General features: G+C 43.3%; 1 long non-coding RNA gene across 1 annotated transcript in view; it reads left to right on the forward strand.

Annotated features, from left to right (window-relative positions):
• Positions 1-14246, forward strand: part of LOC134296428 (uncharacterized) — a 47186-nt gene extending 32940 nt beyond the window's left edge. The window contains exon 4 of the long non-coding RNA XR_010003164.1: positions 14007-14246. This is a non-coding gene — a long non-coding RNA (uncharacterized LOC134296428). The remainder of the gene's footprint in view (positions 1-14006) is intronic.
• The last annotated feature ends 1168 nt before the right edge of the window (positions 14247-15414 follow it).

Genomic DNA, 15414 nt, shown 5'->3' on the forward strand with positions numbered 1-15414 from the left:
GTAAAATAATAATAATAATAATAATAATACTAAGATCAGAGTGAAATAATAAATGTATTAATAATAATAAAAATAGAGTAAAATAAATGTAATAGTAGCAACAATAATAGAGAAAAATAATAAATGTAATAATACCAATAATAATAGAGAAAAATAATAAATGTACCATATATTCTCGAGTATAAGCTGACCCAAATATAAGCCAACCAGGACCCTCACCCAAGTATAAGCTGAGGGGGGCTTTTTCAGTCTTAAAAAAGGGCTGAAAAACTAGGCTTATACTCGAGTATATACAGTAATCATCTCCTATTAATTTTTTTTTAAATGACATGTATGTAGATCAAGATAACTAATTGTTAACTGCAGAAGGACTGGCTACATAGGAGTCCTTCCATATAGGAGTTGTTTATGACAGCAAATGTATGTGTGTATGTGTGGCTTCAAGTCACAGTAGAATTATGGTTGACCTCATGAATTTCACAAGGTTTTCTTAGGCAAAGAAAACTCAGAGATGGTTTTGACAGTTCCCTCCTCTGGTACCCTACAGGCAGGGCCAGGAGGGGTTTTGAAAATTGGGGGGGGGGGGGGTTGAACCCCTAGCACCTACCCCTCCCCGCTGCAAACCTGTCAATATCTGCTTGAGATAGTGCCTGGAGGAACTCTTAATGTTTTGCATCTCATAGACTTAGTATGGGGATTTGGTTAACCAGTTAAAATTCATGAGTAAACGAGATTTTTTTTTATAACTTGAAAAATTTCGGGGGGGGGGGGGGGGTTGAACCCCTAAACCTGTGCAGCCCCCAGGCATATTCAGTGAATGAATACAGCAATACAAGCCTGATCTAGAGCTGGTAACTATCTTATTTCCAAAATTCACACTTCTCCAGACTCTTGCTTCCGTTCAGTCCTTAATGGTTCTCAGAACATCACTAATTTCACAAGTGCAACATGGACACACTTGGAATAATACAGCTGATCAGACCAGCTGTCCATCAGAGGGCAGTCTCTTGTGACACCTGATGCAACTTCAGTATTGTGGTTATTAACCATGCATTGGTTTTGAAAAATTGATATATGTATCAAGCTACTGCTGGTGGTGATGATAGGAATTCTCGTTTTGACTGAAAAATGTAAGGTAGGAACTTTTGTTCTTGCAAATAGTTACAAGACTAAAACGCTCCTTTTGGTGTTAGTGGGAGTCTCCCTCATCACCAATTTATGGCTTCACAGTTGGGAGGAATGAGGAAGGAGATTCTGCCTGAACATCAGGAAGAACTTCCTGACTGTGAGAGCTGTTCGGCAGTGGAACTCTCCCCCCAGACAGTAGTGGAGGCTCCTTCTTTGGAGGCTTTTAAGCAGAGGCTGGATGGCCATCTGTTGGGGGTGCTTTGAATGAGATTTTCCTTCTTCTTGCAGGGGATTGGACTGGATAGCCCATGAGGTCTCTTCCAACTCTACGATTCTATGATTCTATGATTTTAATTTCAATCACAGCTGAAGTCGAAATTTGCATGCACTACATTCTGCAGAAAAACACACTCCATGTGCTTGCCAGTCTGTCTGCTCGTTCCTTTGTGTTTAAGAACCTCAGATGCAACTATAGCAGCAACATCATATTGGTGAGGCTGCCATCAGGCGGGGACTCCCCCCCCCCCTCCTTTTCCCAGTTCATCTGAAATGTGGTGCTGGAGAAGACTTCCACAGACCTTGTGGGCTGCTAAAAAGACAAAAAGTGGTCCCCAGAGCAAATTAAGACCCAAAACAACTTAAGTGAAACTGTTGTATTTTGAATATATCATGAGAAAACATGACAAGAGGTAATGACATTTGATAGATAGAAGGCAGAAAGAAAACCCTGATGGATTCAGTCAAGAAAACCATGGCCCTGAGCCTGCAAGACCTGAGCAGCACTGTTGTGAATAGGGTGACTTGCAGGTTTCTAATTCATAGCTTTGCCATAAGTAGGAGTCAACCTGACAGCAGTTAACAACAACAATAATATAAAGCATGCGAGGTCTCTCACTTTTACGTTTGACTATTTGTTCCCCAGTTGCTAAAGCTTTGCTTTGGTAATTTTCAGGAATATGAAGCTGATCTGGACATTTACCTTGTAGATATCAGGCAAAAAATACAGAAACTTCTTCACAGTATCTCAGTATCTGTCCTGGAAATTGTGTTGCCATGATTAAATTTTAAATTATAAAATCTGGTCTTTGGTGGAGAAATATAATTTTTTCCCCCCAGAAGCTGCACACAGCTGCAACTGTCCACACATTTACATTCTGCTTGCTGCAGAATTAGTAAAAGTCAATAGCTCAGATATCACTTTCAATGTAGTACTTTATGCCACTATGTAACAAAATTTGGGGCGACGGTCTGTTCCTTGTTTGAAAGTGTTATTTCCTGTTTAATTGTGCCGTATTTAATTTGAAAGTACAGTAGTTGTTATACTCCAGAAACTTCATGTTTGTGGCTGCCACAAACAATGTTAAATTTGTTGAGACTTGATGAGATATTCACTGAATAACTATAGCAAAATGTGCTGCAGGATGTTCTGCATAAACAAAGTTTTTGCAATTTAATCAACTTTTCCCATGTTTCTATGATGGAACCAATTAGGAAATGACACTTATAACCCAGGAACAAAAATTGTGTTACATTGTAAAATGGAACTGTTTCACAGACCCATGATGCTATCCAATATCTAAGAGCCACTTGCAGAATGGGAATACAATAGGGCAAAATGCCTTGCCATCAGCAAAAAGGATCTCTGTGACTGGGAGAGGAGGCTAAGTTTGCCCTAGTAATGGAGCAGCTCTTGAATATTTTATTTAAAAACCCTAAAAATCCCTTACCTAGGTGATCCTTACTCAAAAATCTTGTTTTTCCATGAAAATATTGACAGGACATATTCTCCCTATTTGCTCACAATATAAGGTCATGCAAACTGCAGTAATGATTTGGCTGGAGCCCCCAGATGGCATAGTGGACTAAGTGACTTGAAGGTTGGGTTGCTGACCTGAAAGCTGCCAGGTTCGAATCCCACCTGGGGAGAGTGTGGATGAGCTCCCTCTATCAGCTCCAGCTCCATGCGGGGACATGAGAGAAGCCTCCCACAAGGATGGTAAAAACATCAAAACATCCGGGCGTCCCCTGGGCAACGTCCTTGCAGACGGCCAATTCTCTCACTCCAGAAGCAACTCCGGTTGCTCCTGACACGAAAAAAAAAAAATTGGCTGCTGGATGATGCATACGTGGAATTAACTATAAACATGTCAGCTGAAAATAGTGTAAACTGTGGACACTTCACCTGATGTGATGAGTAATGAGTTATATAAGTTACAAGGCAACTACGCATGTCCAAAAGGATTATAATAGCAAATTCCATTGTCAGCTTTCTGCGCATGCTTCTGTAAAATTGTATAAATTGGAAAGCCACTACAGGCAAGGGGTGGCATTGTGTTTTCTGGGCATTAGCTAACATTGTCACCTGCTCTTGGCCAAAAGTAAACTATCTTGAAGACAACTTCTGCTGTCAATCTGCTTTCTTCACCCACATCCAAACGAAATTCCGCAACACTAGTAATTATACCTAGTAAAAGCCCACAGACATAGATCTGCTTTTGGGTTAAACTCCAAACAATGCAGGAATGGTTTTGCATTTGCTGGACCCCAAGCCCCATTTTTCTCAGAATTATGTCACTGGTTTTGGTGGGATAGGAAAATTCAAAAAGAGAATATTCCATCTCTCAAGCTAAGAAGGGTCCACTAATAAGGCTTATCATGAAGCTGTCCAACACATACTGGAAAACCTTTGCAAGTGGTGGTTTACCACTTCATTATGCTTCCCAATATACTTCTGTAAGCATCCACCTAGGTAGTAGCTATGGGGGCGGGGGGAGTAAGGGGACAAAATGAGAAGATTGCCTATCCACTCCACCCTAAGATAAGAATTTGCCTTCTTAATAAACTTTTAATTCAGTCTCCAAATTTCTAAGATTTCAGAAAGAGAGGCCTTGAAAATGATTTTTATTTATTTATTTATTTACAGTATTTATAGTCCGCCCTTCTCACCCCGAAGGGGACTCAGGGCAGATCACAATGCACATATACATGGCAAGCATTCAGTTCCATTAGACATATAGACAGACACAGAGGCAATTTAACATTTTTCAGGTTCCGGCTTCATGAGGGTATGCTCGATTCTGGCCACAGGGGGAGCTGCTGCTTCATCGTCCACTTGTGACACCAAGTCCTTGATGGAGTACTTCCTCATTCCTTTCTGCAAGCTACTGGAAGCTTTTCATGGTGTCTTAAATTAATTAAATTAGTCTCCCCATATAAAGCGGTACCTAAATTTTCTCCTCAACAGATGGAACTGTCTTTTGAGCTGCTTAGGTCAACAGTGAAGTAGGCTATTAATGGTCAGGAGCTCAATCCGACCCAGGCTTCGATCTCATGACCTCTTGGTCAATAGTGATTTATTGCAGCTGGTTACTAACCAGCTGCGCTACAGCCCGGCCCTAAAGACATATATTTGCTGTGTTAGCTTTCTTTGTTAACCACTGATCTAGAACAATCAGCTATTACTGGACTTCAGAAAAAAAAACATACTGAGAAAAAAACCAAGAAAAAACAGGAGAGTAGCATTTCAGTCAAAACTGGAGGAGTGTACGAGTGTTTAAATCAACAGGAAATTGTGTGATCTTGTAAGTTATAAATAACTGTTTGTTTTCCACTCACATCCTGCTCAGAAATCACATTTTGAATCGCGCGCCAGCAGCTTTAGTTGGTCTTTTTTTCTGTAGCCACATCTGAATATTCACTTCCTTTCCCCTAAAAGTGAAAACCTCACAGTTAAACTTTCTCTGCTCACCAAAGACGGCAGCTGAAACATCAGTTGTAAACTGTGGTCTCTGTGCTCCGTGGGCTGAGGTTCTTGTTATATTTTGCACTCCATTGCATATTATTTTATTCTATTTAATCTAATATATATCCCCACCATGACAGAGTTTCTGATGAAAAAAAGATATTCATTCTATTCTAGATTATTCAATCAAATAATCAAAAGGTCCCCTTTTCAAACAATTAGCAAAAGCAGTAATATATACATAGACACACACACACAGAGAGAGAGAGAGAGAGCATAAGCATGCAGTCAATCACAAGACTAAAAAAACTGAAATGCGTATCATATTTCCAAAAACCCATGAGCACAGGAAACAAAGAAAGAGACCCTGGGCACACAGCCATGTAACCCAGAATACCAAGGCAGATAATCAACAATATCTATTTTGAACTGCATTATTTGAGTCCATACTGCCATATAATCCAGTTCAACAAAGATTTTATATAGTTGTGTGGAAGGGGCCCCTATCTTTTCTCAGATACAAAACACCTGCAAAAGCCAGAATTATGTGTACTTTCAGGTAGCATTTAGAGCTTTCCGTACATTTATTTTATTTATTTTTCGAACTTATATGCCGCCACTCCCCTAGGGCTCGGGGCGGCTCACAAGAACCGGCTAAAACAACAATTTAAAAACATCTTAAAAACATCTTTAAAACATCTTTAACAAAACATCTTAAAAACATCCTAAAAGCACCTTTTAAAACATCAATAACAGAACTCAAAAGCCTGCCGGAACAGATGCGTCTTACATGCCCTGCGGAAGGCCGACAAGTCCCGCAAGGCACGAACTTCAGGTGGCAAGGTGTTCCAGAGAGATGGCGCCACTACTGAAAAGGCTCTGCGTCTAGTTGCCGTTAGACGCAAGGTCTTAAAACTGGGGACTTCCAACAGGTCTTGGTCCTCAGAACGGAGGGATCTCTGGGGTTTGTAGGGAGCAAGGCAGTCCCTCAGGTACATCGGCCCTAGACCATGCAAGGCCTTAAAGGTAAGTACCATCACTTTGAAAGTGATCCGGTGCTCAATTGGTAACCAGTGCAGCTGCCGTAAGATTGGTGTTATGTGGCATCTCATTGGGACTCCTGCAAGGAGCCAGGCCGCTGCATTTTGCACCAATTTGAGCTTCCAGATCTCCGAGACAGGTAGGCCAGTGTAAAGGGCATTACAGTAGTCCAGTCTCGAGATGACCGTAGCCTGGATCACTGTAGCCAGGTTGTCCCTAGACAGATAGGGGGCTAGCCGTCTAGCCTGCTGAAGATGAAAAAAGGCGGTTTTGCTACCGGCGGAGACCTGGGCCTCCATCGTCAGTGAAGGGTCCAAGAGGACTCCTAGACTCTTTACTAGAGTCTAGAGTCTAGATGACGGGCGTAGCGCTTCGCCATCCAGGGTTGGCAACTGGATATCCCCACTACCCGGTCGGCCCAGCCATAGGATCTCTGTCTTTGCTGGATTCACCCTCAACCTACTGGAACGCAACCATCCAATAATGGCCTCGAGGCACTGATGAAAATTGTCAGGTACAGAATCCGGTTGGCCTTCCATCTTTAACACAAGCTGAGTGTCATCAGCATATTGATAACACTCAAGCCCGAAATCTCGGACCAGCCGAGCAAGTGCTCGCATATAGATGTTAAACAACAGAGGGGAGAGAATGGCCCCCTGAGGAACCCCACAAAGTAGAGGGGACCTTTCAGAGACCAGGCCTCCCCTCTCCACTCGCTGTCCACGGTTGTGAAGAAAGGAGGCCAGCCAATATAAAGCTGTCCCCCTGACTCCAGCAAACCGGCAAGGCGGTGGGTCAAAAGATTATAATCGACTGTGTCAAATGCTGCAGTGAGGTCCAATAACACGAGCAGCACCGACCCGCCCTGATCAAACTGGCATCGAAGATGATCTGTGATGGAGACCAGCACAGTCTCTGTCCCATGCCCCACACGAAAGCCAGACTGGAAGGGATCTAATCCGGCTGTGTTGTCTAGGAACTGTTGCAACTGCTCCGTTACTGCCCTTTCAATCACCTTGCATAGGAACGAAAGGTTCGAAACTGGGCGATAGCTGGAGGGAACCGAACGATCTAAATCTGGTTTCTTCAGCAGGGGAGAGACCACCGCCTCTTTTAAACCCTCTGGAAAGACTCCTTGCTCAAGGGAGCTGTTTATTATCTTCAACAGAGGGTCACGTAATCCCTCCAAGCAGGATTTTACCAACCAAGAGGGACACGGATCGAGGGAGCAAGTGGTCGGTCTAGCTGCAGCTATGAGCCTATCGACAGCCTCTGCGTCCAGTGGGATGAACCGGTCGAGGGTGGGCCCAGCAAGTGGCCATGGAGTCTCAAGTTCTCTCCTTGTATCAGTTGTGGCAGGAAGGTCCTGGCGTAGTAGTGAGATCTTGTCAACAAAATAGCTTTGGAAAGCCTCAGCTGAAGGGGCCTGATCATCACTTTTTGGGTTGGTAGGAACCGTTGTTAGAGATCTAATTATTTTGAACAATTTTGTCGGGCGCGAGCTGGCGGATGCTATCAAAGAGGCATAATATACTCGCTTTGCTTCAATGATAGCATGCTCACAGGACTCCATAAATGCCCTATAAACTGATCTCGAAGCTCTGTCATGAAGTTCTCGCCACATGCCCTGACTTCATACTGGAACTTGGATGCAACTTACAGGGGGAAGGCATGACGGCATTACTCCCAAAATAATTTTTCCCACCAGTGAAATTTTCCTTCTGTCATAAATGTCTAGCCTTGCAGAGAGTCAGACGCTGACAATCATCCTCACCTAAGAATACCAGAGTGAGAACTGGAGAGGGCCCCATTATCTTTAACACAGCCACATGACCTTGGAGGTGTCTATGGACAACGGCGGCTCTTCGGCTTAGAAATGGAAATGAGCACCAACCCCGAGAGTCAGACATGACTGGACTTAACGTCAGGGGAAACTTTTACCTTTATAGAAGAAGGACTTTCAGTAGGTATTCCTTGGGCGAATCCAGGCAGCACCCAAAATGTGTGCGCTCCCACATTTTCTAAACGACACCCCACATAAAAATGAATTCCATCGGCACAAAGCAGGAAAACCCTATTTTCTGCTGAATTAATTTCACAGCTGAAAAGACCCTGGTCTTTCAGAAGACCTGTGTCTTTCCAGCTGCAGGCAATGTGCAGATTGGGCCTAGGGCTCGTGTCGCGTGGCTTCTGCTGCCCATCCATACAGCTGTCTCGGGTTTCTTGGGCTCCTGGAGCCCAACAAACCCAAGACAACCTCCTCCCCAAATCCCTCAGAAAAGCCTTAAAATACTTTAGTCTGCGACCTTTAACTTACCTTATTCCTGTCCCTTTCTCTGTATCTATTTCTTAATCTTAACTATACATTATTATTGTATTATAAAATAAATCTTAATAAAGATAATAAAGGTATGGCCCAGGTGTTTAAGGCCTTGATGGTGCTGCCTCCATTGAGCTTGCTTTTGAGAATTTTTCTGACTCTTTGAGTGTATTCTTTGCTGACCACAGTTTTTACATGTTCATGTTTGATGTTGTCCAGCTGTAGTATGCCATTTGGCCATTAGGCATATTTATGTCCTCACTTTCAATTATTTTTCCCTTCTTCAATGCCACTTTTGAACATTTTTCCAGATCAAATTCCATGTTGATATCAGTGCTAAAGATTTGGACAGTGTTAGTCAGAGACTCAATTTTACTTCCAGTTTTCCCATAGACCTTCAGGTCATCCATGTACATCAGATGTGAAATTTTGTGAGATTTCTTAGACGTTTGATAGTTGAGGTTTGTTTTTTGTAAGATTGTTGACAGCAGGATCATGGCAATAATGAAAAGCAGTGGGGATAATGAGTCTCCCTGGAAAATTCCTCTTCTGATGTTGACAAGTCTGTAGTTTTCATTTCCCTCTCAATGAGTGCCACCTTGTTGTGGTTGGGTTGGGCTTAACTGCTCCAAGGACGCTGAGAGCTGTGCTGGCGGTAGTGTAACTACCAGCAGGTCCAACCAAGCCAGAAGGTCTCAGTTGAGGAGTGGAGCAAAGAGCACCTAACCCATTAGCACTATGGAGAAACAAACCAAAATGAAGTCTATATTGGCTCGGTCATTGCCCAGGATAAAAAGGACAGTGGTGGATGCTGCTGATCCTGAACATCCATCGACAAGTGGGCCACAGAATCAAAATACAAATGAACAGTCACAGAAGCGGCAGAAATATACAATGCCAGAAAACCACACAATTAATATTATTATATTGACACAAAGACATAGTATGACACAGCAAACGAGATATATATGCTGAATTTCATATCACAAAATCACAATTCGAACACTTCCCAAGCGTTTAGGACTCTTTGATGTATTTTCGGATGCTGAACACAGATCCCAATAAGGTGGTCTTTTGCAGTTAACAGATCGTAATTTTGTCAATGTTTATTGTTTCCAAATGCAAGCTGAGATCTTTTGGCATGGCACCCAGTGTGCCAATTATCACCGGGACCACCTGTACTGGTTTTTTATTTATTTATTTATTTTCCCACTACATCTCCTTAGACCAGTAGTTCTCAACCTAGGGTCCTCAGATGTTTTTGGCCTTCAACTTCCAGAAATCCTAACAGCTGGTAAATTGACTGGGATTTCTAGGAGTTGTAGGCCAAAAACATTTGGGAACCCCAGGTTGAGAACCCCTGCTTTAGACCAAGGAATTGAGGGTTGTTAGCCAGCTAATTTTGATGTATATTGTCGAAGGCGTTCATGGCCGGAATCAATGGAATTGCATGTTTTACAGGCTGTATAGCCATGTACTGGCAACATTTTCTCCTGACATTTCACCTGCATCTGTGGCTGGCGTCTTCAGAGGATCTGTTGGTGAGATCTGAGAGAAGTAGAGAGATTGGACATTATGATTTCTTCTTGGTGAGGTCTAGCTGAAGGAAAGGAACTGACCATAGTATTGCTTGCTGATTAAACATGGCTAAAACAACATCTTGCTGGTGTCAACGGCCTTACATGTTGTGACCTCTTGTTCATGAGGCCTGGCTGAAGGACAGGGACTGGCCACTGAGATCTCCTGTTGAAGAGACTTGCCTGAAGAAGTAGGACTGGCCATTGTGACTCCTTGGTGATATCACCTGTCTGAACAGAATGGCCAAGCATTGTAATCTGTTACTGATGAGGCCTTGCTCAATGAGTGGGATTTGACATGTCTTTCTGGTGAGGTCTTGCTGAAGGAGAGGTACTGGCCAGTGTTACCTCTTGCTTGTGAGGCCTTGTTGAAGTAAAAGCACTGGCCATTGTGACCTCATCTTGGTGAAATCTGTCTAAAAAGGGGCACTGTACATCGGGAGCTCTTGTTAGTAAGGTCTGGATGAAAGGGAGACTCGCAAATGGGAACTCTTACTGATGAGGCCAGGCTAAAGGAGAGGGACTATGATGTATGTCTGATGAGTTCTGGCTGAAAAGAAGGACTGGGCATTGCAAACTTGCTGGTAAGGCCTGGCTGAATAATTGAGACTTGGCACTAGGGCCTTTTACTGGTGAATTCCTGTTGAAAGAGAGGGACTAGCTATCAGGACTTGTTGTTGATGAGGTTTTGATGAAGGAGAGGGAATATCTATTGAGACCTCTTGCTGATCAGACTTGGGTGAACAAGAGGAACTGCAGTCTGTTGCTGATGAGCCCTGGCTTAATGAGAGGTACTTGACCATGGGACATCTTTCTGATGATCCCTTATGGAAGGAGAGGTTCTGTCCATTGTGACTTCTTATTGGTGAGGTCTGGCTAAAAAAAAAGGATTGGGCATTTGTGACCTCTAATTGGTGAGGTCTGGCCATTTTGTTGATAAGGTCTCAATGAAACAGATATGGGCCATTGGGGTCTCCTGCTCATAACACCTGTCTGACCAAGTAGGACTGGTCATTGTAACATTGCTGATGTTCCTGGATAAACCAAAGGACTGGGCATTGGAATGTAATATTGATCAGGCCTTGCTGAAGCAGATACAAGCTGTTGTGCACCTTGTTTGTGAGGTTTGGCTGAAGGAGCCGGATCAGCTTTTGTGACTTTTTTGTAATTTCTCTATCCTGGAATAAAAAGAATGACCAATGAGACCTCTTGTAGATGAGACTTTGGTGAAGGAGAGGAATTGGCTATTGTGATCTCTTTCTGATATCCCCTTACTAGAGCAGGACTGGCCAGTAGGACCCATTACTGATGAGGCTTGGTTCTAAGAGAGGATCTTGCCATTGTAACTTCTTGCTGATATCAATTGTCTGGAAAGTATTGGAGATAGCAACCTTCTCAAGCCTCCGCAATCTAATGTTTTGCCTGTTTATAATGTGTTGATTTATTTCCTGAAGTGTATGTCTTCTTTGGTTGACAGTTTTCTTAGCTTTATGTACTTGAAGCAGTGGAAGGGGCTGCAGACCATGAGACTGGATGACAGTTAATGAATGACAGTTAAGGCTTGAGTTTATTTGAGTACAGAAGCCAGTGTTAGAAATTAGAAGACAGTTGAGGCTTGGGTTCCTTGGAAGTAGACTGTTATAAAAGAGAGCTATACAGAGTTTTATAGTTTTAAAGAGACTGTTAAAATTCTAAGTTAAAGATACAAACTGAAACATTTTAAAGCTTAACCTGATAAGAAATGTACCTGTATATTTAAATACATGAAGTTGTGAGTAAAACAAACATGTTATTTTAAAGAAGTTTACTGGAATCTTTATCTGCTGAGAGCATCAAATAGAAACAAGATATTTACACACCCGGTAATCTTCCATTACCCAATAAACTAAAGGAACACTCCTGAAACTCTGCTACCCAATAGGTTATGATCCTAACAGATGATAATCCCCAGTAGGTTATGAGCCTAACAGGTCATAATCCAATGGTACAATAAAAAGAAGGATTGGGAATTGTGATCTATTGTTGATGTCTGACTGAATGAGAAAGACTGGCCAGGGATTCTTGCTGTAGAGGCTTTCTAAAGGAGAGGTACTAGTCATTATGACAATTTTGTTTCTAAGGTATGGCTGAAGGAAAGGAACTGTTCATCTTGACCAGTCTGGATAAATCAGATGGACCAGCCATTGTGACTTCTTACTTATTGTAATTTGGCTGAAAAAAAGGAAAGGCCATTGGACTTCTAGCTGATGAGCGCTTGTGAAGGAGAAGGAGAAACTGGCCATTATTATTTCATTCTATTATCAACATTCCAAATCAGACTGACTGGCTGTTTTGACCTCTTGCTGATGAGGCATGACCAGAAGAGAGGGATTGTCCATTGTTACTATTTGATGATGCCACCTGTTTGTGTGCGAGAGACTGGCCTTTGGAACCTCTTGCTGATGAAACCAGACTGATGGAGAGAGACTGGCTTGCGGGATCTCTTGCTCATGAAGTTTGTCTGAAGAAGAGTGACAAGACATTATGAAATGTTGGTGATGATTCCTGACTGAAGAAAGGGGACTGGGCATTGTGACCTCTTGTTGGTGAGGTGAAGCAGAGAAACTGCCAATATGACTTCTTGCTTATGCCACCTGGCTGCAGATACTGGCCATTGTAATTTCTTGCTGATGAAACCTAGGGGAAGAGGAGAGGGAGGTCAAAAGCGCAGCTGGTGGGGATGAGGGAGCGGGCCTTCTCGGTGGTGGCCCCCCAGGTCTGGAACACGCCTTCCCTAGAGAGATCAGGCAAGTTCCTACTCTGTCCACTTTCTGCAAGGAACTGAAAACCCGGTGGTTCCAGAAAGTCTTTGAACAAGATTATTTTCAGTGTTCAACAAAGCAGTGCTCTGCACACTACATACCTCTTGGCCCTATGATATGCTGGTTTTATAAGTTTTTATCTATCCCTTATAATGGACCATGTCTAACTCGCCCTGACTACTAGTTCCTGATACCCCGATGGAATGTCCCGACTGGAACTGGAACTATGTCCATTTTAACTGACCTGTTTCATTTATGTATTTTACCGTATATACTCAAGTATATACTGGGCCTCCCTGCTGTGGCACACGCGCCCTGGCAGGGCCGGGGCGCGCGGTGCGGGAGGTGGGGCCAGGGTGCGCGGCACGGCCTGGCCCAGCCAGCCTGGATGGGCCTTCTCCTTTGGGCCTGGGCCTTCCCCCCATGGCGGGAAGGCCCATCCTGGCCCAAAGGAGAAGGCCCATCCAGGCTAGCTGGGCCTCCCTGCTGTGGCACACGCGCCTACCGCGCCGCACCCCCTGGCCCAGCCAGCCTGGATGGGCCTTCCTGCTGCGGCATAGCCCACGTGCCCTTGTCCCGCCAGGAGGCACAGTTACGCCTCCCACATTGCACGCCCACACCTCCCACGGGGAGGGGGGGGGGCGCCAAAATTTATTTTACCTACTACCAAAGCATAATACCTATGGATGCCTCTGCCATCAGTCCACCCTGGAGATGAATAAAGTATGCAGAGAAAGATAGAAATTAAGCAGAAATCAAATTTAATGATTTTGGGTGGCAAACAGTGCTGCCTAGTGGTCAAAGTCTTTCATAGCATTCCCCACTTTTTCAGCATTCATGCATATTCATGCATTTATAAATCCTGTTGAATTAAATGGAATTGTATTCTGAATAGGCATGCTGTTAATTGCATTATTTTATACATCCTTTATTAAAACTGAAGTCAAAGGAGAAAGCAAAAAAAGAAAGTCTCAGTAGTCCTTTTGAAGGTTTAGATTTGTTGCACTGCATTTTCATGCTATGGCCTTTACATTTTGCTGTTACCACCACCAGGATCCCAGTAGAAAACATAATTGCTAATGTTGAATCAACGATCTACCACCTCCCAGAGGAAGAACCTTTGAGGATGCCAGCCTATATGTGGGTGAAACGTCAGGAGAAAATGCTTCTGGAACATGGCCATACAGCCTGGAAAACACTCAACAACCCTGTGATTCTTGCCATGAAAGCCTTCGACAACACATTTATGAACAGTTTATTTCCAGGGACAGTCTTGACTGATACGGACTGTTGTATCATTCTGTGCATAATATTTATAAATTCCTGTAACAGGAGCTGTTTCTCCTGTTTGTGAATGTTGGCAGGAGAATAAAGGTGTCCCTATCTTTCCATTCTAGGCCCCTCTTTGGATTGGTGCAATGAACCTCTTCCTGTCTTTTTGTGGGAGCCAAAGGCATCAGCAGCTGGTTGGAGACACAGGGCCGGAAGGGCAGGCCCCATTAAGGAGGATGCTGCTTCGGAAACATTGTGCTTCCTTCCCTGCCCTTTGCCGTATGATCTCAGGGTGGCAAACCAGGAAAAACCAAGAGGTGAAAGCCATTGAAAAGAATCAGGTAAAGGTAAAGGTTTTCCGCTGACATTAAGTCTAGTCGTGTCTGAATTTGGGGGTTGATGCTCATCTCCATTTCTAAGCCGAAGAGCCAGCATTATTCGTAGACACCTCCAAGATTATGTGGCTGGTATGACTGCATGGAGTGCCATTGCCTTCCTGCCAATAGGAGTGGTACCTATTGATCTACTCACATCTGCATAGAGTTGGAAGAGACCTCACGGACCATCCAGTCCAACCCCCTGCCAAGAAGCAGGAAAATCACACTCAAAACACCCAACAGATGGCCATCCAGCCTCTTCTTAAAAGCCTCCAAAGAAGGAGCCTCCACCACACGCAAAGAGTTCCACTGCCAAACAGCTCTCACAGTGAGGAAGTTCTTCCTGATGTTCAGGTGGAATCTCCTTTCCTGTAGTTTGAAGCCATTGTTCCGCATCCTAGTCTCCTAGTCTCCAGGGCGGCATGTTTTCGAACTGTTAGGTTGGCAGAAGCTGGAGCTAGCAGCAGGAGCTCACCCCCGCTCCCAGGATTCAAACCACCAACCTTTTGGTCAGCAAGTTCAGTTTAAGCCACTATGCTACAGGGGGCTCTTAGAATCAAACATAAAGCCAGAGGCCAAGCTAAAACAGGCTTAAAATATGCATGTCCCAAAATGTGCCTAAACATATTCAAGGATAGAAGTACAGTATTTTCAGTTTCCTTTTTGCCCAGTGAGGAGCATTCATTGCCAGATGGAAGCCTAGAAAAACCAAGCAAATTTCACATGTCTTTTTATTTCCTCTTCAAATTGCATCTATTGTACCTTATAGCCTTTTTTCTGTTGCTTTCCCTTTCTGATGCCTCTTTATTCCATTTTAATGGTTAGAAACATTATAAACCACTTTTCATGAGACTCCAAGAGCAATGTACAATTTTAAATACAGTAGAGTCTCACTTATCCAATATAAACGGGCCGGCAGAACGTTGGATAAGTGAATATGTTGGATAATAAGGAGAGATTATGAAAAAGCCTATTAAACATCAAAATAGGTTATGATTTTACAAATTAAGCACCAAAACATCATGTTATACAACAAATTTGATAGAAAAAGTAGTTCATTACACATTAATGCTATGTAGGTAATTACTGTATTTACAAATTTGGCACCAAAATATCACAATGTATTGAAAACATTAACTACAATGGGGCGGAAATA

The sequence above is a fragment of the Anolis carolinensis genome, chromosome 2 (assembly GCF_035594765.1).
Source record: "Anolis carolinensis isolate JA03-04 chromosome 2, rAnoCar3.1.pri, whole genome shotgun sequence".
Classification (NCBI taxonomy): domain Eukaryota; kingdom Metazoa; phylum Chordata; class Lepidosauria; order Squamata; family Dactyloidae; genus Anolis; species Anolis carolinensis.